This window comes from Bos grunniens, chromosome 14 (assembly GCF_055505025.1).
Source record: "Bos grunniens cultivar Pamir isolate PY7600 chromosome 14, Bosgru_T2T1.0, whole genome shotgun sequence".
Classification (NCBI taxonomy): Eukaryota; Metazoa; Chordata; class Mammalia; order Artiodactyla; family Bovidae; genus Bos; species Bos grunniens.
The window spans coordinates 72,851,987-72,879,611 of NC_141178.1; the positions used below are offsets into that span (position 1 = coordinate 72,851,987).

At 43.1% G+C, this 27,625-nt stretch overlaps 1 protein-coding gene across 43 annotated transcripts in view; it reads right to left on the reverse strand.

Annotated features, from left to right (window-relative positions):
• The window catches only part of CYRIB (CYFIP related Rac1 interactor B), a 148,486-nt gene that overhangs the window by 65,663 nt on the left and 55,198 nt on the right, over positions 1-27,625 (reverse strand). For 2 of the 43 annotated variants that reach the window (XM_086335564.1, XM_086335543.1), the window contains exon 1: positions 18,878-18,977. The exons of 33 other annotated variants lie outside the window; for them this stretch is intronic. The gene's annotated coding sequence lies outside the window, so the exon portion shown is untranslated. Of the gene's footprint in view, positions 1-18,287; positions 18,520-18,877; positions 19,201-27,625 lie in introns of those variants that run through there. 8 more of the 43 variants (XM_086335524.1, XM_086335525.1, XM_086335549.1 and 5 more) reach the window with 8 other exon arrangements.

A 27,625-nucleotide genomic window follows, 5' to 3' on the forward strand; every position in this document is an offset into this window, starting at 1 on the left:
ACTCTTTGGGACCCCACGGACTGTAGCCCACCAGGCTCCTCTATCCATGGGATTTCCTAGGCAAGAATACTGGAGTGGGTTGCCATTTCCTCCTCCAGGGGATCTTCCCAAATCAGGGATCAAACCTGTGTCTCCTGCATTGGCAGGTGGATTCGTTACCACTGAAGTCACCAAAAAAAGCAAGAGTTCCATTCATGTTAAATGTGCCAGGTCAAGGGTCTCCAAATGAAAACTCAGAAGTCACGTGAGCACAAATGTGTAGGTCATGTAAGGCCAGCCCACAAACACTGCACCTCCACCCCCATGGCTTCCGACTGATCCAGAGAGGGACACTTGAGGAATCACTCGTACTGGCGGCAGCAAGAGCCCAGTGCCAGTGTCCCAACCATACAATCACCTGGGCCGGTCTTTCCTGGGGCTCGCCCTCCTTGCACTGCTGCTCAGTTTTTTGAGGCTGCATTCCTAGTCTCTCTGCCAGTTTTGTGAGTTACTTGCCAGCCTCCCAATAAATTCCTTTTCCATCCAAATTACCCTGTCAGTTTCTGCAAGCTGCAACCAAAGATGCTTGAATGAATTATGAAGAATATTCTGGACTCAAATACAAAGCTAACTATAACTTCCTTCCTAATTTAAAGCCATTCCTATAAATAAACAAATCTTAACTATGTTACAAATGGAACTCTGAGATGCAGACTATAAAGATATTATGAAATTAAAAGTGACATAAATCAGCTTTTTGAGACATTTAAGAGGTGCCTGTATTACTAAAAATAACCCTTTAAGTTTCAAAGTACAAAATTTGAACACTAAAGTATACCATCATCCAGAAAGAAGAGATGACAAAACGCCAAGAACATTTTAAACTGTGTCAATCAAATAAAAAACTAAAATAGCTTTCCAGAAAAAGAAAACACTGATGCATGTTTTGAGAAAATAGGAACACTAGAATGATACTGGTTTTTACAAAGTGTTTTCGCTGGGGTGAGAAGCCTTCTCTTTGCTTTACGAAATCCAAACCGTGGGCTTCCCTGGTGGTTCAGTAGTAAAGAATCTGCCTGCCTATACAGGAGACATGGGTTCAACACTTGACCTGGGAAGACCCCACATGCCGAGGAGCAACCAAGTCGTTGCACCCCCCAAAAAAAAGCCCCAAGAACAGTAATGAAAACAATTCTCCAGCTGGGTCTACCTTTTCTCTAGATCCCTACTTCATACGTTTCCTCACTAAAAACTAACACACAAGTAAAACTACTTTTCACTGTTTCTGAAAACCTTTCACAATTCAACTCAAAATTGAATTTTTAGCTATATTAAAAGCTCACACTTCTTACATCCTTGATAGTAGTATCCAGTAGTCATTTAAATCCTCTAATCCATTTGGTATGCTAAAGAAGTACATTTAGAGGAAGTAAAACATATGTGAAGGGGAGTAAGAACATTTAAAGCTATAGGAAACATCTGCTTCAGAGAGGAAAGAGCGCTAGTAATATCTGTGAGTACCTATGTGTACCATGAATTTTGCTATAGACCATAATCTCTTTGGAAAACACTAGAAAACAGATGATGTCACCTCTTTTATGAAAAGTAAATGATGAAAATTAACCTCAAAAACTGGTTTACTTCCCCCTTGTCAGTGCTAACAAGGCACTGGTTTGACTCAAGCAGAGATATCCCTGGCCGTAAAGGTAGTGTTTTACCCACAACAAATGTCTCAATGGGCACCTTCTTCTTATAAAAGTTTGTTTTCACTGATATTTTTCTTATTAGAAAAACAACAGTAACCATTACCCCGAATAAGTAGAACCTCTGGGATATAACCATAAAGCAACTTTCTGTTCACTATCTTTGGTGATAGTGCCCCTGAACTTTTATTATGATTTTGGTCATTTTCAAGTCACAACAACTGAGCTTAGAAACTAACAGACCCTCTTCAGCACTGTGTAATTGTCAAAATTTTCATTCACGGGTACAGTTTCTCCCCTATGCCCAGCTCTGCCTAAGGCAGGCTGCTGTTTAGTCGCTAAGTCGTTTCTGACTCTTTGAGACCCCATGGATTATATAGCCCGCCAGGGTCCTCTGTCCATGGATTTCCCAGGCAAGAATACTGGAGTGGGCTGCCATTTCCTTCTCCAAAAGCAGGCTAGCAGGCATTATTAGAAGACCCCACTTTACCCCTCTTCCTTCCACCTTAGTAACCCTGGGTGAGGCAATTAAGGGTCCCTCTAGGACACAAGCACTCTCTTAGCTCACAAGTGCATAGAGCCAACCTGTGAGGAACTGCTTCCAGGGTCCCGGCACGCTCTCAGCCACTCCAGCCCTTTGAGATCTCTCACTGCATTCCCTTGATGAAGAACATGCATCTGCTCTGGGCATCCAGTCGTCTACTCCCTGCTCCATTCCACACCACTTTGCTCCAATGGGCTTTCTCTCACTAGTGGCCCTCATAGGATCCACAGGAATCACGTAACCCTTGCCCCAAAGAACAAGAACCCACACAGGTCCTTTTCATGTGCTGCCAGAGCAAACAGCCTCTCCTTCACCCAGGCATGAGAGACAGACATCAACCCACTGTGTCCCCTGAACCGAATCAATCGCTGAGTAAGCTCTCCAAGTCACTACCCGTACTTGGGGTGGGGGGAACACGGAGATGGGACGGGGAGTCAGAAGAAACTCATTAACTTCTCGGTTCAAAAAGTCTTCCAATCTCTAACTTCCTGAATCTTTATATACCAACAGATGGGATAGGTGTTAAAAGTCACAAGATCCATTTTCTGGCTCTTTGCCTTGCAGGACCTGCACTGTGTTCTTACAACTCATTTCAGAAATGTGCATCTACTGACTTAGAGATAAACTCAGAACAAAACAGCTTCATTTTAACATCTTATTACATAATATATTTAATATTTTTTTCTAAAATTTCCACCAAAAGCAGGAAGAAAAATCTATAATCCCACCAGTTAGTCACTGCTAACTGGTTTTCATTCTGTAGAGTCTATTTTTCATCTGAAAATTTCTTATTTCAACTTCTAACTTTTAAAAATCATGAAAAAAAAAGCACTCATTTTTATAATTTCATTGAGCGATCCAGTTTCCCACATAACCTAAGCATGACATTCTCAGATGAGATTGGGCACATTCAGGGTGATATGGCCATAGACTAAGCATGACATTTTCAAACACCAAATTTCCATTGAACCAACCAATGTGCGGGGTGGTTTTTTGAAACTTGTCTATCTATGTCACGCTCCAAAGTCAAAACCTCTTTAATGGTTCCCTATTGCCAAAATTAAATTTCAATCTTTTTAAATGAAGCATAATCTGTATGGTCTCCTACATCTGTAACACCTCTAAATGTGACTTTAAACCATGTATTCATCACAGAAAAATCATACTGCAAGAAAAGCGTGAATGTCAGAGGAGTTTCTGATCATGGAAGTGGATCTACACTCAGATGAATTTGGTCAGCTCCACGATGGCTACTGAAAGTAGCGAAGGACCCAGTTTCATCAAGTCTACGAGGCTGAAATCACCAAGGACAAAAGCGCAAACACGCTACTCCTTTATAACTCAGTAAAAACCAAGACTGCAGCAGGGATCAGCCCCCACGTGACTGTAAATACAACTATCAATGCACATACATATGTAATTTATTGGCTCCACACTCACTGTTACAACTGCCAAAAAGTTTACCTAATACTTAACAGGAGATTTCTGCAAACTAAATTCATTTAAAACTGGATCTGGGAATTAATTTTTCAAAGTTTCACACATAATTTGCCATCCATTCACAGAGCACACATGTAAAATTTTGTTTGAAGGCCATCTTTCAGCAGATGAGTGAGAAATACATTCCATTTAACATGAGACCAAGAAAACAACATTCATAGTTCTCAGCCCAAAGCATCTTCACTCTTCTCAGACGTTTATGTCAGTAAAAACTCACAGAATTTAAAAAGTGCCTGAAGAAAGAAAAACAGTCATTTCTCTCCTGAAGTTGACAATAGAGGCATTCACTCAAAAAGTGCACCAGAACAAGGAGTGTGGGCAAATGCTGACACGCCTCTGTGTGTGACTGCAGAGGTGCCTGTGTGCTCAGGCAACATGCATATATGCACAGAGGTGTCTGCAAACACGTTCACCAAAACAGTGATCATTTAGATGGTGATTTCTACTGTCTTCTTTTACTTTTCTATATAGTTTCAATATTTAAGAGTGTATTATTTTTTTAACAAGAAAAGAAGAATGCTATATTATTATGGTATGAAAAGCTATAGTAATCAAAATATGTGGTACTAGCAGAAGAGGAAACATGCAGACCAATGAAACAGAAATGAGAGTCCAGAAATAAAGCCATATATCTATGGTCAATTAATTACCCAACAAAAACGCCAAGGCAATTCAACAGGGAGAAAGGACAGTCTCATCAACAACTAGTACTGAGACAACTGGATAATGACATACAAAAAGATGAATTTAGACATCTTCCTCACACTATACACAAAAGTTAATTTAAAATGGATCAAAGACCTAAATGTAAGAGCTGAAACTATAAAAAAACTTTAGAAGAAAACAGAGGAGTACATCTCATGACCCTGGATTGGGCAAAGATTTCTTGGGCGCAGCACCAAAATCACAAATCTAAAAAGAAAAGAAAAACTGACTCTGTTAAAACTCATAAGCCTTGCAACTCAAAAGAGACAATGAAAAAAGTATAAAGACAATTTTTCTTTGTCTTTTTGTCCCACTGACTGGGAGAAAATACTTACAAATCATGTATCCAATAAAGTAAAGAACTCTCCCAATTCAGACAACCCAATTAAAAAACGGGCAAAAGATTTGATAAACATCTCACATAAAAGATACAAAAATGGCTTTAAAAGATGTTCAACGTTAGTCATTAAGGAAATGGAAATCCAAACCACTGTAAAGTATGACTTCACAGCAACTAATAAAATTGTTATAATCCAAAAAGACAATGAAAAGTGCTGGGAGGATTTGGAGAAACTGAAACTCTCATATGGTAGTCTAGTTAGGAGTTTCAAAAAAAAAAAAAAAATTAAACACAAATTTATCATGACTCAGCAATTCCATTCCTAGGCATCTACCCAAAAGACATGAAAACATACAGTCACACAGATGTTCACAGCAGCATTACTCAGTGGCCAAAAAGCAGAAACAATCCAAATGTCCATCAACTTGTAAATGGATTAAAAAAAAAAAAAATGTAACGTATCCAATAATGGAATAATACACAGCAACAAAAAGGAACAAATTATTGGTGTATACAGCTGACACTTGAATAACATGAGTTTGAACTGCACAGATCCACTTATATGTGGATTTTTTTCTAATAAATATGCAATGCAGTAAGTACTACACAATGAGGTTGGCTGAACCTAAGAATGCAGAACTGAAGATACAGAGGCCAGACTGTAAAGTTACAGATTCTCAATTGTGCAGACGGTCAGCTACATAGTTCAAAAGTTAGCTGTACTCAAAAACACAAACGATCTTCAAAAGCATTATGTTAAGTGAATAAAGTCAGACACACACAAAAGCATGTATTATATGGTTTCACTTATAAGAAATGTCCAGAAGAGGAAAATCTATAGAGATAAAAAAGTAGGTACAGCAGTCCCCCTTATCCAAGGGGGAGATGCTCCAAGGCTCCCGAGAGAGGCCTGGAACCTCAGATAGTACTAAAACCTACACACACCCGTGGCTTTTCCTATATACACATACTGATGATAAAGTTTAATTTATAAATTAGGCACAGTAAGAGATTAACAATAACAATGAATAATAATACAATCATAACGACAAGGAAAGTTATGACCAACCTAGATAGCATATTGAAAAGCAGAGATACTACCTTGCCAACAAAGATCTATCTAGTCAAGGCTATGGTTTTTCCAGTGGTCATGTATGGATGTGAGAGTTGGACTGTGAAGAAAGCTGAGCGCCAAAGAATTGATGCTTTTGAACTGTGGTGTTGGAGAAGACTCTTGAGAGTCCCCTGGACTGCCAGAAGATCCAACCAGTCCATTCTAAAGGAGATCAGTCCTGGGTGTTCATTGAAGGGACTGATGCTAAAGCTGAAACTCCAGTACTTTGGCCACCTCATGCGAAGAGTTGACTCATTGGAAAAGACCCTGATGCTGGGAGGGATTGGGGACAGGAGGAGAAGGGGACGACAGAGGATGAGATGGCTGGATGGCATCACTGACTCGATGGACGTGAGTCTGGGTGAACTCCAGGAGTTGGTGAGGGACAGGGAGGCCTGGCGTGCTGCGATTCATGGGGTCGCAAAGAGTCGGCCACGACTGAGCAACTGAACTGAATGATATACTGTAATAAAAGTTATGTGAATGTTGTCTCTCTCACAGTATCTTATTGTATAAATTTAACCCTTTTCCCATCTTCCCTAAGAACTTATACACCATGGCCATAACTTTTGCAGTTTGAGGTATGACAGCAAAGCAGCATAAACTTCTTTTTCCTTCTTCACAATTTCACAGACAGATTTGCTCTTACCTTAGATCTTAGCAACCTCAGAAGACGAGTTTTTTCTCTTTCCTTATTAAGTCAAGAACTTTCACCAAATAGTTCCAAGCAGTCTTTTCCAGCGGAGAAGGCGATGGCACCCCACTCCAGTACTCCTGCCTGGAAAATTCCATGGACAGAGGAGCCTGGTAGGCTGCAGTCCATGAGGTCGCTAAGAGTCGGACAGGACTGAGCAACTTCACTTTCACTTTTCACTTTCATGCACTGGAGAAAGAAATGGCAACCCACTCCAGTGTTCTTGCCTGGAGAATCCCAGGGACGGCGGGGCCTAGTGGGCTGCCATCTATGGGGTCGCACAGAGTCGGACACGACTGAAGTGACTTAGCAGTAGCAATCTTTTTCAGTATCTTCAACTAACTCATGACAAGGTTACTTAAGAGTTCCCATTTTACAGAAGATGAGGGAAAAGAGTGTATATAAAGATTAGGCACAGCAAATTAGTTAAGAAGCCCTGATGTACAAAAAATGTGACCTTGCTACAAGCGGGGAACAAGTGCCTGGGACAGACTGTCTTAGGACACCTGTTTTACCCGTATTTTATAACCTGAGGACAGTCTGCTGTACTACCATAAACCAGTCACACTTTTTGGAAAACTGTTTTTCCGTCTTTCACTTGTGAGGCCCAAATAAGACCTCAGCAGGGGTCTGAGAGACCAGACGCCGTAAAAGGACTTCACAAAAAGCTTTGCCTGTATACCTAAACTAGGAAGAAATTTTGAAGTGCTTAAATATTTTTAAAAATTATTTAAATGCATAAGCTGTCTACCTACCCAAGCTAGGCAAATTGAGAATGGTTTAAAAAGTTAAATTTGATTTTAATAAAACTAGGATACACTATCGTTTTTTAAAAGTTGCTTGTAAAGAAAGAACACTGAAAATCAGCTAAAACGAAGTTCTTAAAAAACCCACATTAAATATGCTAACAGACTACTAAGAAGGGTCAGGGACACATACCAAAGCCAGAGCACCGGCCAGTTGTCACCATGACACACACTGCACTGGAACTTAGGCACACCCATTGCAGAGGGCTGCCCACCCCAGGCTACATATTTTGACTATTGCTTCAACATACTGTTCTATAAATAAAAAGAAGAAGCTCTAGTTTAACTATATTCACATTTTAATATAGGAAGTCCCACTTACCAAAGACTATTTCCAAAACGCTTCAGCCTCTCAGTTGTAGGCATCAACCTACTTTTACCCAGTACCAACTCAGAACTAATGCCAACATACCGAGCAGATCATTTTACATATCCCAGTCTAAATTCATGTACACGTTCAGGCAAACGAATGGAATACATGAAGCTGATTTCTCTGTACTTTCAAAAACAACTTGGTAAATATACTTACTTAACACCAGAACACATTAAATACTTAAGTCAAAATAAGTTCAAATGTAACAATCTTCAGCAAAGAAAGTCAGCTTTCAATACTCCACAAGAATGCTTGCTTACAGAAAATAACTGAAAAGGACGATTTAGAAATTGCAAGTCGATAAAATGGAGCCCTACTACTTAACAACAAAACAAATATGAAAACTGCAAGTTTAAGCCTCTCTCCAACTAACTACACTGGCCTCTCACCCTCCTATAACTACATTATCTCAAAATCTAAGAAAAAGAAGCCTCACTTACACTGTGTTTGCGACCCAAGCTGGCAGGGAGTAAGAACATAATTACAGGGCTGCGCTTCAAGCCAAACTTCAACTTTTTCTAGCTGTGTGTTCTTAAGCAATCATATCTACCTCTCAGTCCTCAGTTTCTTCATCCGTGATAGTGAAGATCACCTACGACTCATGGTTTCAGGGCAAGTTTTTAAAATTAAATTTAATAATATTTGGGATTCCCTTGTGGCTCACCTGGTAAAGAATCCACCTGTAATGAGAGAGACCTGGGTTGGATCCCTGGGTTGGGAAGATCCCCTGGAGAAGGGAAAGGCTACGCACTCCAGTATTCTGGCCTACAGAATTCCATGGACTATACAGTCCTTGGGGTTGCAAAGAGTTGGACACGATTGAGCAACTTTCACTTTCACTTAATAATATTTGTGACTGTGTGTGCAAGTTGCTCAGTCATGTCCGACTCTTTGTGACCCCATGGACTATAGAGTCCATGGAATTCTCCAGGCCATGATACTGGAGTGGGTAACATTTCCCTTCTCCAGGGGATCTTCCCAACCCAGGGATCAAACCCAGGTCTCCCCCATTACAGACAGATTCTTTGGGCTCCAAGTATTTTGTGAAGCTCTTAGCAAACATTCTGTCACACTAGAAGCACAAAACAAGTGCAAAAAATAACATCAGTGCTAGTGATAGCACTTTGTCTAACCCTATCAGTGATGGAAATGTCATCAGAATTTGTCACACATAGGATATTCAGGGCGTGGAAGTAGCATATACAGTTAAGGGTGTAGGGAAGGTTTCACCTTTCAAAAATCAAACATATTAACAAAAACAAACGAAAAATAAATATACCACCTTTACGACAGAAAGTGAAGAAAAACTAAAGCGCCTCTTGATGAAAGTGAAAGAGGAGTGTGAAAAAGTTGGCTTAGAACTCAACATTCAAAAAACTAAGACCGTGGCATCCCATCACTTCATGACAAATACATGGGGAAACAATGGAAACAGTGACAGACTTTATTTTCTCGGGCTCCAAAATCACTGCAGATGGTGACTGCAGACATGAAATTAAAAGACCTTACTCCTTGAAAGAAAAGCTATGACAAACCTAGATAGCGTATTACAAAGCAGAGATGTTACTTTGGTGACAAAGGCCTATCTAGCCACAGCTATGGTTTTTCCAGTAGTCATGTATGGATATGAGAGTTGGGCCATAAAGAAAGCTGAGCCCTGAAGAATTGATGCTTTTGAACTGTGGAGTTGGCGAAGACTCTTGAGAGTCCCTTGGACTGCAAGAAGATCCACCCAGTCAATCCTAAAGGAAATCAGTCCTGAATATTCACTGGAATGACTGATGCTGAAGCTGAAACTCCAATACTTTGGCCACCTGATGCAAAGAACTGGCTCATTGGAAAAGATCCTGATGCTGGGAAAGATTGAAGGCAGGAGGAGAAGGGGACAACAGAGGATGAGATGGTTGGATGGCATCACCAACTCTATGGACATGAGTTTGAGCAAGCTCTGGGAGTTGGTGATGGACAGGGAGGCCTGGCGTGCTGCAGTCCATGAGGTCACAAAGAGTCGGACACAAGTGAGTGACTGAACTGAACTGTAATACAATTTGATATAAACAAAAGCAAAGTAACCCCACTCCTTGCATCAATCTACAAGTTTTCTCACATTTCCCTTTAACGTTCCTGAAATCCTTAAAGATCACAAGTAATTTTTTTCCCCAAATCAAAAGGTATCTGAACATGTTACACATTAATTTTTAAGTACATGTTATTAGTTGGCAACTTACCTTGGGGAAAATTAATCCTAAAATTCACAGAAGTCATTGCATAGAGGTTTGCCCTCAAAAACAGGTCAACCAAATGAACACCAACAAATATACATATTGTGTTCTTACTAAACGTCAGCTACCTCTCTAAAGTCAGATTTACTGAAATACAATTTACGTATGTTGGGAAACAACTTTCTATAGGTCTGTGTTTTTAACATGCTGCAAGCAGAGGTACTGACTGTCTTTTTGCTCTGGACTATATTTTCAAGGTCATCTGTGGAGCAAACAGCCTTGAGAGATAAAAACAATGACTCCCTCTAGAGCAAAGGACAGGCATGCTTACTGCTCATTACAAAAGATTTGGGTTCCCTCAATGAAGCGCTTCTCTCCAATAACGTGGGCCACTATGGGTACCCAAGGATCAGGAAATTACACTACTACAAATGCTGATACTCTGGCTATTGCTATTAATATTACTGAGAGGAATCAACTATCCTTCAGCTCTTACACAGGGGACTCATGTCTTCTACCAGCATCCATGAAACTGTAGCAGGGAAACTTACTAGCTTGCAAGCAGGATAGGATCTCAGGTCATCATGGTTCTGGACAGTTTTGGCAACATGAATGGGATACTGACAGAGCCAGGACTCAAAGAGAGAGGATAAAGGTCCCTGAGGGCAGAGTTCTGGGAAATGAGAAGACACACTGGAATCTCAGAGTTATTCTAGTGGTGGGTGGCGAGAAGGCAGGAATAAGAATCCACTGCCCTGTTAATGAAAGGAGTTGAATTCATGTTTAGAAGCTGAGCACTGAGAAGTCAGATTGAAATTGGGCACTGAAATGATGACTTGGTTGTTACTCATCCTACCCTGGGCTGGCAGAGGAAGGGATGTGTCATGACAATGGGCAAACAAGTCCTGTGTCTCTAGGTGAATAGCTGTGACTGCTGAGCCAGAGGCCCCAGAGCTAAAATAGACTGTGTAAGTAAAGACTACCTTGCTGAAAATAAAGAGCTTTGGATGATGGACCGAAAAGAAGTTCCTTTGGCGGAATTACAAGAGAATGACCAAAAGGGAATGCAAAGCCTTGACTACCGATACAGAGCTGCTCTCCACTACATCCCTGCTTCTCTCTCCCTCTCTACTCCTCCTCCCAAATTCTTCTGCTTTTCAGAGGAAAATAATAAGGGGTAGGGCTGAGGTCTGCCTGACCCCCAGAAAACCACACATACCCCTCAGAAGCTGGCCAGGAAACTTTAGAGAAGAACTCAAGTTTTATGGCTCTCTTGGACACAGACACCCACGTGGTCACTCTCTGATCTCGTCCCATACCCAGATTCAGTGAGTAGGGTGTGGGCAGCGTTTATAGTAGGGAAGGGAAATGAAGTGACTTATGGCTGAGGCTCTCTGGGTCACTTTAAAGTCCTCCAGTTGTTGCCTCTACATCCATCCTATGGTATAGGATGAACTTCCCCATCCTGTAAGTCCCAGAGGCAACTCTCCCAATTAGGAAGGGTTGCATGCAGGGAAGTGCTAGTACCTTTGAGGCTCCACAGCCTTAAGAACCGTTTCTGGTGACAAGTCTCTGTGACTCATGATTTTACTGACTGGAGCCTCTGATAAAGGTGCCACCTGGTGGTGCCCCTGAGAGGATGGACTCTTCTGCCTCCCTGACACAGCCATCAGGCCAACTGCTTCTGTTAAGCAGCTGGCTACTGGGCTCCTGTGGAAACAGAAAGCCTGACTCAGGGAGGCTTCATGAGTTCCAGTCTGATGCTTCTACTTTGGGGTGGGTCAGCTCATACTCAATGACTAACAAGATGGAGAGTCAACTGAAAATGAGTATTTGAGAATATATCTGGATTGCCTTAGCTCCACAACATCTCAACTTTACATGAAAAAGAGGTGGAGAGCCCTCTGGGGAAACTCATCCTCTACTTTACCACTGGACACAAAGTTATGGGCTCAGTGGAGCCCACATCTATAAACTCTGTATTGCCAGACCATCCACTGTCAGTACCTGAGCACTGATTACTATCAGTTATTTCGTGGACTTTAGCAAAAGCCTCTGAACTTGCTCAACTGTATCCAGTCTTACTTTACCTTTAATCCATTCTCCAAAAGCTTTGAGAACAATCTTTTGAAAAAATAAATGAGTATTTCTCACCCCCTTTAAAGTCCTATAATGGTTTCCAGTGGCCTTTGGTCCAAACTGCCCTGAACCTGTTAACATGACTCAGCCAGCCAGCCTCACAGCACACTTCCTGTCCACTTCTTTCCCACATCTCCTTCATACCCTGCAGTACTGCCACACAGAACCAGTAACTGTCTGTAAGATACACAGGATTTTTCTCATCTCCAGGCTTTGGCCTCTCCTTTCTATGTCCATACATTTCTCCTTTTGCCAGACTGACTAATGGTCCACTCTTCAGATCTCAGTTTAGATGGCATTACCAGATGGGTGTTTATCCTGGCTCATAAGATTAAGTACCTACTAAATTCATACTATCTATTCTCCTCTGTCTTTACTTCTACTGTTAAAAAGGGACCACTAACATTTTATTCACTGTTGTGTAACCCTGCTTATGTGCTCAATAACTATTTGAGTAATCAATAGCAATCATATACCACATATTGTGCCAGGTGTCAAAGAAATATATCAAAACAAAAAAATTTTAATGATCATTCAACTTAAAAATGCATCACTTCAATAAAATTACATTCTTCCTCCCCTATTATACGGCACTGAAATAAATACAAAAATCTCACAACAGTGTTGGGAATCATGTAGCAAAGATAGTGTTATTCATATCTTACAGATAATCTGAGAATATTAATACTATCAGGAAAGAGCAAATCAGGACTTAAATGTTTTTGTCCATACATACTGAAATTTTACACGGAGACTCTACCAATAAGAGCACAAGTCAAGAACTCCCTGGCGTCCAGTGGTTTGGGACTCTAGGCTTTCATTGCTGAAGGCCTGGGTTTGATCGCCGATTGGGGAACTCAGATCCCACAAGCCCTGTGGTGTAGCCAAAAAGAAGAGCACAAATCAACAAACTACAAAAGTCCACTTCAAGATGTAGCCAATCTCCGTTTTCATTTAAATCAGTGCCTTTAATTCTCCATTACCCACATTAAGAACAGAAAAATGGCATAAACAATCCCAAATATAGAAATATAAGAAGCATTACTATAAACAAAGCTAATGGAGGTGATGGAACTCCAGCTGAGCTATTTCAAATCCTAAAAGATACACTATTAAAGTGCTGCACTCAATATGCCAGCAAATTTGGAAAACTCAGCAGTGGCCACAGGACTGAAAAAGGTCAGTTTACATTCCAATCCCAAAGAAGGGCAATGCCAAAGAATGTTCAAACTACTGTACAATTGTGCTCATTTCACACTGCTAGCAAGGCAATGCTCAAAATCCTTCAAGTTAGGCTTTAGCAGTACGTGAACCAAGAACTTCCAAATGTTCAAGCTGGCTTTAGAAAGGCAAAGAAATCAGAGATCAAATTGCCATCATTCACTGGATCACAGAAAAAGCAAGAGAGCTCCAGAAAAACATCTACTTCTGCTTCACTAACTATGCTAAAGCCTTTGACTGTGTGGATCACAACAAACTGTGGAAAATTCTTAGAGATGGGAATACCAGACCACCTTACCTGTCTCCTGAGAAACCTGTATGCAGGTCAAGAAGTAATAGTTAGAACCAGACATGGAACAACGGACTGGTTCCAAATTGGGAAAGGAGTATGTCAAGGCTATATATTATCACCCTGCTTATTTAACTTATATGCAGAGTACATCACATTGAAATTCATCATTGGATGAATCACAAGCTGGAATCAAGATTGCAGAGAGAAATATCAATAATCTCAGATATGCAGATGATACCATTCTAATGATAGAAAGCAAAGAGGAACTGAAGAGCCTCTTGATAAGGTTGAAAGAGAAGAGTGAAAAGGCTGGGTTGAAACTCAACATTCAAAAAACTAAGATCATGGCATCCAGTCCCATCAAGTTATGGCAAATAGAAGGGGGAAAGTGCAAACAGTGACAGATATTTTATTTTTCTGGGCTCCAAAATCACTGCAGATAATAACTGCAGGCATGAAATTAAAGACACTTGTTCTCTGAAGGAAAACTATGACAAACCTAGATAGCATATTAAAAAGCACTTTGCCAACAAAGGTCCATACAGTCAAAGTTATGGTTTTTCCAGTAGTAATTGCATGGATGTGAAAGATGGCTCATAAAGAAAGCTGAGTGCCGGAGAATTGATGCTTTGGAATTGTGGTGCTGGAGAAGACTCTTGAGAATCCCTTGGAAAGCAAGGAGATCAAATCAGTCAATCCTAAAGAAAATCAACCATGAATATTCACTGGAATGAGTGAAGCTTAATAGGGTTAGGGTTAACCTACTGGAAGCTCCAATACATTGGCCACCTGACGCAAAGAGCCGATTCACTGAAAAAAGACCCTGATGCTGGGAAAGACTGAGTCCAGGGGGAGAAGGGGACAGCAGAGGATGAGAAGGTTGAATGGTATCACCAACACAATGGACATGAATCTAAGCAAACTGCAGGAGACAGTGAAGAACAGGGAAGCCTGGTGAGCTGCAGTCCAAGGGGCCACAAAGAGTTAAGACACAACTCAGCAACTGAACAAAAACAACAATCCCAAGTAATAATATCTGGGAATATGACATTTTTTTTTCTGGTGTTTTCTGAAACTGACCTCAGTATTCAGTGTAATTTGGATTATCTGAGAACATGCTAATTTACGACTGAGAGAAAGATTCTGGGGCACAATGTAGACAGACACAGTGATAGGTGTCTATCAGTTTAGATTTAGCACAGAGCTGACATAATGCGCCGACTAGAACACATCAAGTAGAGATTACTCACAAGGCAGAAAATGACTGTACAGGACTGAAAGCTTCAGAATGCTGTATACAACAGTACCAGACATCATCTTTTCAAAATAAACTAAAATAGCTACAGAAATATCTCTGCATTAGGTCTTCTACTGAAATAAAATCACCCAGTGTCTTTGAAAATAGCCATTCTCACCCATGGTACGTACCACAATCAGGATGTGGGGCGTGTCACAAGAAATGGCGTATAGTTAAATGATCAAAATTCTAAGAATGATTTCCTTGTTTAAAAAATTCTACAAATGTCACTCATTTGCATTCCAGTATACTTGTGTGAGTGGGAAAGGGGTGAAGTTATAGCCAGTGGACAGGAAATTATAATCCTGTATAAGCTCACAGTAGCTCAGACCATAAAGAATCTGCCTGCAGTGCAGGAGACCTGGGTTGGATCCCTGAGTCAGGAAGATCCCCTGGAGAAAGGAATGGCAACCCACTCCAGTGTTCTTGCCTGGAGAATCCCATGGACAGAGGAGCCTGGTGGGCTGGAGATTCCCATGGACAGAGGAGCCTGGTGGGCTATAGTCCATGGAGTTGAAAAGAGTCAGACACGACTGAGCAACTGACATGTTAACACATATGCTCACAGGCAGCAGAGAAGAGTGAACATTATCCATCCTGTGTGGCAGGTGAAAACGTTTGGAGACTCACTGTTTTAAGTAAGTATGCCTTCTAAATATACAACATAAAATACAGGACCTCAAATTAGTACTTTGAAATAATTTTAGTGAAGACTACAAGTCGCAGAGGCCTGGGCTGAAATGCCAGCCTTCTTGATCCTACTTGGGCAAGTACTTGGACAAGTTACCTAAGCAGTTTGAGCCTTACTTTCCTAATGCTATTTAAGAATTAACTAGGAATTAACCTACACATTGCAGGGTTGTGTGGAGAATGTGGCACAGAGGGGTTCACTATTACAGAGTAATAATGAAGGGCACACACCCAGTCCTCTATCTCTGTGTCCCTTACCTAACCTTAGTTTCCTAGTCTGCAATCCTACCACCTATTAGAATTAGGGTGTTGTAAAGATTAAATATCTTACAACACTGCCTGGCAAGTAGCACACACTAGGTACGTGTTAGTTACCATTAACATCATTATCATCACCACCACTGAAACGTTAAGTCAACACTGCCACATTATCAGATTCGTCACTTTTCTACTATATGAAAAAATGCTCCTTGAAAAATTAACCTTGTTTAATGAACTGACTATAATATAGGATGAGCTCACACACTCAAGAATTTTTATGCTGATTTTTAGAAACTTTAAATATACAAGAAATTATCTGAATTACCATTAGTCATGAACGTTGACAAGCTACATACATCAAATATCCATTTTCAGTGAACATATCCCTTCACTGAACTAAAGCATATCACAAACTGATGTCTATTGTAGTTTCTCCCCAAAGATTTCAAAGCATTTAAAAATAATTATATATAGCAATCCTCAAAATGTACAAGTTACCTGAGAAAACTGCATCTGAGAGCAATCAACATCTTTCTCGAAAACTTTTGCTAATTACAAACTGATGTTACAGTCTAACTGTTCCAAACCTGCCATTCATTCAATTAGTCAGAACATTTATTGCATATCCACTGTGCACCAGGCAGGCACTGTGCTAAACCCTGTTATAGCAACAGAAAAGGAAAGACCAAAAGTAACAGTGGGCATGCCACTAACAATATAATTAAGTATTTTGAAATTTTGTTTTCCTTAAACAGTGAAAAGAACAAATTATATGTTCTAACAGTTGAGTGCATCAATAACTAATGAGTTAAGTAACCTCATAAAAGTGACAGTACAATATTTTCCCCAAGGAGACCAGGATTAAATGAAATAAGCATCTGTCTCTACTGCTCAATTACTTACTAAGGTAAATGACCACTTTAAATGAATCAAATAACCTCAAGAATGACACTATTTTTCACCCATTTGAAGGGGAAAGTTTAGAGAAATAAATCTTAAGTTTGCTGTTAAATGTCACTTGGAATCTATCAGAAATAAACTACATTCACTCAGTTTTACTCAGCACCTGAAACTGTATTTTTTGCTGGGGCAACTAGGGTCAATTTACTAATCATGCCTTCCTTTGATCAACCATTTTTTCTTAGGTGAGAAAAATCTAGCCTTGATGCAATTGTCAAATAATCCAGAATTCATACTTTTTATCCTCCATTTTACAAAATGAGATTTTTCTCAAGTAGCTACATAACTGTATATATTACCCAGGAAAATTGCTCTGCAAAAAAAAAAAAAATTACTTTACTTGACTCCAAGTAAAGTAATCTTAGTGCTTAAAGTGGTCATCCAAAACCTGACAGGGGACAAAGAGCCAACCACATTTTTAGTACCTACCTCGCCAGAAGACAGGGCTGTTAGACAAATCCTATTAATATTGACAGCAACTGTATCAAACTGACAGGAAGGAAGGTGCACTTCAGGACTAAGGACCTTCCTTGGAGTTCATTATTATGAACTATGAATGTCACATTAGAAAAACTGCTGTCATTTCATTTTATGAATGCTGAATCAGGCAGTTTTAGTTAACTGCAACACTTTACAAGCAGGCTATCAAATAAGCCCCAATTACCAAGTTGTTCCAGACACAGAGGTTCTGTTTCTATTACTAAGTATAATTAAAGAATTGAAAGGATCAGTTTATTTTTCTTGATACATTAGTCTAAAACGATTTGCAATAAGTCTCTGGACACCCAAGTGACTGAAATTCCTTGAGCTATACAAAACACTCCTCTGGAATGCCAGTCTTCCAAATGGCAAGACTATAAGAACACACAACTGATACACATTCTCCACATTACACATGAAGGAGTAAAAAGATTTCAAACTCAATAAATTTACGGGGGGTGGGGGGAGAGAAAGTGGAAACAAATGTCCCAAATCTTTGTCTTCTCCAGAATGGCATTTTGTAGCAGAGCAAGAATTCAGGCATTTATTTCATCAGTATTCCGCACACTGGGGGACATTCAGTAACTGCTGGTGACAGATGAGCCGAGAAGAAGCCTCACCAACAAACAGTATTAACAGGTAATGTTGCAAATCAGTCATGGAACAGCGGGAGAAGGAATGTGGAGGAGTTGAAAGAGTAACAATCTTCGGCCAAATTTTACATTCAGAGCAAATCACTCACACACTCCTCCGGCGGGGCGGCGTGGGGGCAAGTATTTGGTGTGACCCAGAATAACCAAGAAGAACACACACACACACACAGCAAGTGCCACTTCCACTACAGTTTGACAGTCATGCATTTGGATAATTATAGTAGAAACGTATGTTTTGGAAACACAGCTAAGACCACACCCTAGGACTGAGAACCGGGACTTTAAATGCTACGGATCAGAGGTCCACGCAGCACCTGAGTCGGACGGTCTTGTGGCACAGGTGGAAGGGGTCGGGGCACCAACTTCAAGGCAGGTGACCAGGAGGGCCGCGTGTCCGGGCGAGGCGTGGCGGAGTCCGAGAGAGAAGGGGGTGTGGATCCGGGGACCAGCACCGGGAGAGAGGGAGGGAGGGAAGGCGGCCGCTGGGAGGAAAGGGAGGTGGGAGCTCCGAGCCGGGGGACGACCATCGACGTGGGAGGGGGAAGCGCCCAGGAGCCAAAGGTCACGGGCGGAGGCAGGACTGAGCACGGGAGGGGACGGCGAGCACACGCGCGGAGACGCGAGTGGAAGGAGGCAGGGGCGGAGAAAGGCAGAACCGAATGAATGAGCGCCGGGGCGGCCCGGGCGCGGAGGAAGGGCCCGGGGCGCCCGCGGAGATGCCGCCGCAGCGCCGGGGGTGGGCGCCGGGGCGGGCCCCCGGCGACGGCGGTGGGGGCGGGTGCGGGGGACGAAGAAGCCCCGCGTCGGCTCCACCGCGCCCGCCTCCGCCAAAATGGGGTCGCGGAGCAGGCGACCCAGGGGTGTGAGGGAAGTGGAGAAAAGGGGAAAAAAATAAACCACTCACCCTCCGCGCGAGCCTCCAGGCGCTCTCTCTCAGCCCCGTTCCTCCGCCCTCCTCGAGCCGCGGCGGCGGCTCCTCAGCGGCGCTAGGGGGAGCCCCGGGCCCGGAGCGGGGCAGCGGCGGCGGCGGCCGGACCGGGAGCCCCTCCGCACCTGCCCCTGTGGCGGAGCCGCGACGAGCCAGGCGGCGGCGGCAGCGGCGGCGGCGGCTCCTCCGAGCGGGGAGGGCAAATGACCCGGATGTACAGGGTAACGGCGAGGAGGGGGAAGGGGGAATGCCAGGAAGTGAGGGCGCCGCGGACCTGTCCGGCCGTGCGCATGCGCCGCGCGCCCGCCCCGCAAGGTAAACCCAGTCTTCCTTCCCCGCCCCCTTTGCTCCAGCCCCTCCCCTAGGGGGCGGGGCAAGGCCGGAGACAGGTGGTCGGGAGGACTCCGCGAGGAGAGGAAGGGGGCGCGGCTACCTTCTCCGCGACCCCGCCCTCCTTAAAGGGGCAGAACCTTAAAGGCCGAGATGGCTTCTGGGTGTACCCGCGTCTTGCATCCTTCTCATTTTACAGATGGAAAAACTGAGGCTCAGAGGTGACAATGACCTGCCTCAGGCCAGTAAGCTCAGAAATGGTAGAAAGTGGAACTCGAGACTCGCAGATCTGGACTCTGCTTAACCCATCAAAGTCGGGCACGCCTTTCCCTCTCCGCCAGGTGCTGATTGAGTCTTAAACTCCCAGACACTGCAGATGCGCTTGGCAGGCTCCCCAGAGCCGAGAGGTACACCGTTATCGCCTGCGATGGTATCATGGAGACGCCCTTGGGAGGTGTTAAATAATCAGTCTGAGAACAGAGATCAGTTGCCACTTGAGACTTGCATGGTGCTACACAGAGCACTTTCAGATAAATGAGACTCTGTTCTAGGGTCTGGTCTGGGTAATGCTATCTGATGGACAGAGAAGTTGGATGTGGTAGAGGGCGCAGCTTCATTTTCCCCAAATTCCCCTTTCACTCTGAACATAAAGGTTCCCGCTTTACTTAGAAAACAAGAACATCCCATCTAGCTAGCTCATCCTAATACCGTTATGAAACTCTCAGATTTTTTTCATTAATGCCAAAGTGTAAATAACGATCACATCTCCCAGGGATATTTTCAATTTGACTGCTAAGCAGATAGTAACTATGAAGGTAAATGGTCCTAAACATTTTGAGGTCAAGATCTCTACTGAAAATCCCATAAAAGTATGCACTTTTCTCTCCAGGTTAATGTATACAGGCAAACGAACTGCACACAATTTCAGGAAATTTTTGGATCCAGGAAGCCTATCTATGAAACCCTGATTATGAACCCTTGTTCTAGTCAAATAGGTAAGATCCCAGTAGTGATCTGGGCCTTACCATAGGTAGCCAAGCAAACACTCCTTGCCCCAGATATAGAAGGCAGCACTTAACCATATGTAGCTTTCTGTCTTGCTCTTGAGTTACATGAAGACCAAGTGATATTGGCCATATTACAAAGAAATGTGGTTAAGAGCGTCATGGAGAGAGCAGGTGGCTTTATCAAGGCACACACTAAGGGCAAGAGTCCTAGGCCTCAAACTTTTACCTTAATTATCTTACTTAAGGATGATTTGGGGGTCTTACACTGTATCCACTATAATCTTCATCAATTTCAATGGAACACAGGGCGCTGATGTTTTGCAAACACTGATGCTAACAGAACAGTCTCCACAATCCAAGAACTCTGATCCATTTGTCTGATACACGGATACCTACTCTTAAGTAACTCTGGTCCATATCGACCCAACATCCTCTCTTTGAGCCAGAGAAAGGGTTCTTATACCTGCTCAGTCCCTTAGATACGAGCTGCCAGCAACCACACACCTGGAACCGAGTCTCCCATGGAGAGGAGGAGTAATCTTGTCTGTAATATCCTCAACACGTGAACATCCAGTTTAGCTCAAGTATCTCCAATTATGTGGAGCTCATTATCCTCTAATTGTGAGGAGCCTCTTTTTTTAATTAATTATTTTGGCCTCACTCCACAGCATGTGGAATTTTCTCAAATGGGGACTGAACCCTCACCCCTGCAGTGGAAGCAGGGACCACTGGACCACGAGGGAAGTCCTAGGAGCCTCTTCTTTTACACTGATCAGAAATCTGATGCCCATCAACTGTCATTCATTGGTCCGAATTTTATTTCTGCAAAGTGACAGAGACATGATGCTGGCCTGGAGGAGCTTACAGACCAGCAAAGAAAACAATCCATTTGATGAGTGATAACTGTAAAATAGAGGATGAGTCCCAAGAGGAGTATAGACTGCTTTTTTCAGAGACACCTTTCTCCTTATCAGCCTACACATGTTCCTGACCTGTGTAAGCTCTGCCACTATCCCATGTGGGAGGTCCTGAAAGAGGGGACAGAAAACAAAAACCTAGGAGAAGTGATGAATTTACTCTTCCACGATCCCTTCTTCATCCTTCTGCGTAAATGTAATCACATTTCAGCTGTGGTCAAAGTCTCAGGTTGAAAAAAAAACAAAGGATGCAAAAAAAGATGTTTACATAAAAGTACTAGGCTCTAAAGATGATTTAACCATGGTGGCTTGTTAGCATTTTTTTTTTTTTTTAATCCTTAGTCTATGTGTCAGGCACTGTACTAAAAGCCTTTGACTTGCATTTCCTCTTTTGCTTTTTACAAATTCAGTCACTGAGTCATTCAATCAACACAGTTTTGCCCCTCTACTGTGTCCCAGGCACCATGGGACACAGGGTGAAGTCAGTAAGTCATGTGGCTCTTGTCCTGGAAGGGCTCAAAATTCAGTAAAGGGAAGGGCCGTAACCCCACAATTACAACACGGCATGATTCGTTCTAATTTCAGAGGGTGGAGCAACTAACTCTCCCTGGAATGGCTATGAAGGCTTCAGAGGATAAGCTTGGTCTTGAAGAGATGCGGGGAGGGCCAAGAAGAAAAGTTACATGGGCAGAGGAAGGGGAGGTCATGACATGCTTGGGGGAAGACTGGGTGGTTGGAAAGGACCTCCTCAAACACCATCCTAAGGAGTCTGAACTTGCCTCCTGAAGGCAACCACCAGTAAATAAAAGCTTCTAAGCAAGGGAGAGACATAATCAGATGTGTTTTATACCAAGATCACTCTGACCACAGTGTCCAATGTGGACTACAGTGGGAGAGACAGTGGAGACCAGCAGACCAGAGAAGCTGTTGTGAGGTCCAGGCGAGACATAGTAAGAGCCTGTTCTAGGAAACTGGCAGTGGAGAGAAAGAATGGACAACAGAATTGAGGTATTTACTGATGTATTATAGAATCTACACATGTTTGTGACTAGTGGAATTTAGGGGAAGAAAAAGCAGAAACTGTGGGTCATGACCCTGCGGTTCCTAGCTTCACAGATTAATCTGACAGTGATACCATCCAATCCCAAACCTTTCCAGTTTTCATTCCTATTCTCTTCCAACCTTTATCCATGTAAATGAACACTGCTTCAGTTGGTATCTTCAGATATGTGCAACTACCTCCTAGTATCTTTTCCTATTTTTCCAGGCACATTTATCACTTTAAGGCTGCAGAATATTTCATCATGTTGAAATAGCTCTGTTTCCTTTCAGTTGCTAAAGGTCCACACCCTGCACGCCTGGTTCACCCTGGACTCATTTGACTCTGGGCATTTTGCAAGGGATGAGTTGAGCGAAGAAAGGGAGGCTTTAGGTGAAGGGTATTGGAAAAGTGTAGCCTCAAGGGCAAGGAAAGCTGCAACTCTCATGGGAGACACTTGAGCAACCCTATTGCATGTGGAAATTACAAAGCTGTCGAAAAGAATGTATCGACCATGGGAATCCTAATGTCCACTCTCTATGGCAAAGCTAAACAGTGTATTAAAAAGCAGAGACATTACTTTGTTGACAAGGTCTGTATAGTCAAAGCTATGATTTTTCCAGTAGTCACATATGGATGTGAGAGTTGGACCATAAGGAAGGCTGGGCATCAAAGAATTGATGTTTTCGAACTGTGGTATGGAGAAGACGCTTGAGAGTCCCTTGGACAACAAGGAAATGAAACCAGTCAATCCTAAAGGAAATCAACCCTGAATATTCATTGGAAAGACTGATGCTGAAGCTGAAGCTCCAATACTTTGGCCACCTGATGTGAAGAGCCGACTCAATGGAAAAGACCCTGATGCTGGGAAAGATTGAGGACAGGAGGAGAAGGGGTGACAGGGGATGAGATGGTTGGATGGTATCACGGACTCAACGGACCTAAGTCTGAGCAAATTCCAGCAGACAGTGAAGGACAGGGAAGCCTGGCGTGCTGCAGTTTCATGGAGTTGCAAAGAGTTGGACATGACTTGGTAACTGAACAACAGCAACAGTTCTCTATGGCCTAATCCATCTCATCCATTCACTCCTTCATTCATTATTCCCTCTTGGAGCAATGCATTCTTGTGAACCACTAGGCAATAATGCAGAGCTAAAAGCACCAGGGAGCTGTGGATTTAGCCCCGCCAGGGTTTGACGCCTGTCCTACAACCTTCACAGGTTAATCTCAGAACTTCAGTTTCCCCACAGTTTGTTCTAAAAATTAGTTTAGATAAAGTTTGCTCAGTACTTGGGACAGAATTAAGCCTATACTCCAGTATTCTTGCCTGGAGAATCCCATGGACGGAGAAGCCTGGTAGGCTACAGTCCACGGGGTCGCAAAGAGTCGGACACGACTGAGCGACTTCACCTTCACTAATTATTTTCAGTCTTGGGTCCTTCCCTCTGCCTCCTGGCCTCCCAGCAATTTCCTCAGTTTCTGAGCTTCCTACAGGTGACAGTGCATGTGCTCAGAGCCTGAATCTGCCAGAGTGAAGCAGGGCACTCACTTCCTCTCTCTAACCTTCTATTCCCCTTCTGTGAAATGGACATAAAAACATACTCACAGGAATGTTTCAGTGCTCTTATAAATGCTGTATAGGAAAATCTCCTTGGACTGAAAGACCAAACCAGTCCATCCTAAAGGAAACCAACCCTGAATATTCACTGGAAGGACTGATGCTGAAGCTGAAGTTCCAATACTTTGGCCACCTGATGCCAAGAGCTGACTCACTGGAAAAGACCCTGATGCTGGGAAAGATTGAAGGCAAGAGGAGAAGTGGATGACAGAGAACGAGATGGTTGGATGGCATCATTGACTCAATGGACATGAATTTGAGCACGCTCCAGGAGATGGTGAAGGACAGGGAAGCCACAAAGAGTAGGGCACGACTGAGGGACTGATCAACAACAGGAAAATGAGTTCAAAACCCCAAAGTACTCTGTCGTTACTATTACTGCTATTACAGAATAGACATCACTGTTTTCTTGGTTTCTCCCCACTAAAAAAAATGATAACCTTAGCATAAGTTCCATGGATTTTAATCGATGGGTCAAAGGATCTGAACATTGCTATGGTTCTTGATTTTTACGGTCCAGTGGTACTTAGGAGGATTCCGTGAATAGCTGCTGCCACTGTTAACTCAAATACACTACCCAGTATGTTTAAGCACCAAGATTATAGCTTTTGTTGACTCTGTATCGAGTCTTTGTCCTTAATCTAACTTTCAGGGACTTCTCTCAACTGCTCTCCTCCTCCTCTTTGAGGAATCAGTGGATACTGAATCCCTGAACAAAGAGGCACCTTCCCAGATATTTCCACCACAGCCCAGGCTGAGGATGAAGAGTCATGGGTCATGCCTTACAGAGACGAGCACCCACCCAATGTGTGAGTTTAATGAATGCAAAAGAGGATGGGGAAGGAGGCCTGGGAATCCCTGCTGCTGCTGCTGCTGCTGCTAAGTCACTTCAGTCGTGTCCGACTCTGTGGGACCCCAGAGACGGCAGCCCACCAGGTTCCCTCGTCCCTGGGATTCTCCAGGCAAGAACACTGGAGTGGGCTGCCATTTCCTTCTCCAACCAGGCTCCTCCATCCATGGGGTTTTCCAGGCAAGAGTACTGGAGTGGGGTGCCATTGCCTTCTCCGGGGAATCCCTGAGCAGGGCTCAAAGCCTATCTAGCGTCAAGGATGACATCAGAGCTGCTCCTCAAAAAGAACCAAAGAACAGACTCAACAGTTCAAACCCAATACATTCCTGTGATTTAGCAAAACATTAACCAATCTCTCAGAGGCCATAAAGTTATCCGTATGGCCATATGCCCCCAGAGTTACAAGGTGTATCCCTAAGTCTCCTCACATTTCCAAGTGCAACACAGTGCTCATACTGGGCAGCTGCAGTTCAAGTTTCACCATCCCTCTGAGTGACCTGCAGGAAGGCAGCATCTGCTGGCCCCTCCCTACGCCCTGAATACACTTGCCATGCAGCTGCATCTCAGCCTTCTCTAGGGTCACTCCTCAAAGTGGTCCCTCCATTCCCTCCTAAAGTTGACCTTCCCTTCCATATTCCCTCATATGTCACTGGCTTTTTTTTCCCCCTTCTAGCACTTACCACAACCTGTAATTTTTTTATTTTTGAGCTTAAAAAAATATTTTAAATTAAAAAAAAAAGACTTTCAACACAAGGTCAGCTCAGTGAAGGCAGAGGCCAAGGCTACCCTGCCCATTCCTGTCCCTACACCTGGGTGTGCCCACCCAGCTCCTAGAAGACCTCAATAAATACGTGGAAGGATTTAAGGTGTTAAAATTTGAGTTAAAAAAAAAAAAAGAGGTTTCTGGCTTCCTCTACCTTTCTTTCACTCTGACTATATGAAAAATATTTACATGTTGATTGCAGAAAAAATCTGAAAATTCAGAGGAGCAAAAGGAAGAAAATATAAACACCCCATGAGCTAACCTCCCAAACCATGTGGACACGCTTCCAAATGTTTTTACTATGTCTATATCTATGTAAAGATAATGCATTGACTTATATAAAAATGGTTCATATTTTGAATTGTCATCTGCTGTGTTTCATCTCATGATCTGTCTTGGTCATCTTTCCTTAACAAAGGTACTTGAGCAACTTGTTGTTAAAGGCTCTATAATACATACATGCGGGACCCTGTGCCACTCCACAAAGCATTTAACAAGTTCCCCAGTGTTAAGGTAAAGGGTTGGTTTCTTCAATGTCAACAAAGGTAACACGCTGTAATACAGCCCTCCCCTCTTCACCAGCCTCCCCTTTTCCGTTCTGTGTTTGTATTGCTTTCGAGCTGTATTTCTACAGAAGTCTACTCCCCACCGTCCATTCACCACCTGGAGTCATTAGAGTCCCCACCAACTAGAAGCAAAATTGTTTGCAGCCGGAAAAGCTCGAGTATGACGAAGCCAGGACGACATCGAGGAGTTCATTTCAGGAATAAGCTGCTGATACAGGCGACAGAAGCAAAGAACGTGTCTTCTTATCAAGATTTGAACATAAAAAGAAGAAAGCAGAGACTTCATACATCTTCACGTCTCCTTCCCAGACCCTGTTCTATGGCTAGGTTTTTCCCAAGAGGGATGGGCTGGTCCATGGAGTTGACTGATGTTGTAAGCAGTCTGTGGGCCAAAGCCTGTGCCCCACTTAGAGAAGAGCTGGCTACAGGAAAGTCTACGAGGACACGGAAGCGGATGCTGGCCTTTCCTACAAACAGTTCTCTCAGTCCCCTTGTGTGGTTCAAGAACCTCTTGGCATTTTCAGCTCAAAAGTCACACCCTCCACAAGAAAAGATCTTCCCCTGCCCACCTGGAGAAGCAGACCCCGCTCCAAAAGGACCCCTCAGTGTTCCAGTGCGCCCACAGCCTGACCCACCTGTCCACCCCCACGGCGGCCAGGTCGCCTTGTGAAGATGCACAGGCATAGGAAGGGGTCACGGAAGGTGGGGCTGAGATGTCTGAAAGTCAGATCCAGAGGGATGTAAGGGAGAGGAAGGGCTGGGTGAGCCATCCATTCCCAGGCCTCACCCCGCTGTGACCCAGAAACCCAAAGAGAGGTTGATCTGCTGTCCCCTCACCTTTTATGGCACCCCCACAGAGGCAGAGGAAACTATGAAGGAAGAGAATCCCTTGTTGGTTACAACTATCATGACACCGTTAATCCGCTATATTCCAATATAAAATAAAAAGTTTTTTAAAAATTAAAAAAAGAGAATCCCTAATTGTGTCAAGGGTCACTAATTTATCGATGCCATTTAAATAAGACTTTGTGTGAACTTACAGTTACCAAAAGAGAAGGCGGGTGGGATAAATTAGGAGTTTGGGATTAACAGATGTGCACTACTACACATACAATATATAAACAACAAAGACCTACCTGTAAGTAGGAACTATAAGAACTATGGGATTCCCTGATAGCTCAGTTGGTAAAGAATCCACCTGCAAAGCAGGAGACCCTGGTTCGACCTCTGGGTCGGGAAGATCTGCCGGAGAAGGGATAGGCTACCCACTCCAGTATTCTTGGGCTTCCCTGGTGGCTCAGCTGGTAAAGAATCTGCCTGCAGTGCAGGAGACCTGCATTTGATCCCTGGGTTGGGAAGATCCCCTGGAGAAGGGAAAGGTTACCCACTCCAGTATTTTGGCCTGGAGAATTCCATTAATTGTATATAGTCCATGGGGTCACAAAGAGTCAGACATGACTGAGCAACTTTCACAAGGAACTATATTCACTACCTTGTAATAACCTATAATGGAAAACAGTCTAAAAAATAATACACACACATGAATCACTGCACTATACACCTGAAAGTAACACAGCATTGTAAAGCGACTACTGTACGTGTGCCTGCTCAGTCGTGTCCGACTCTTTGCAGCC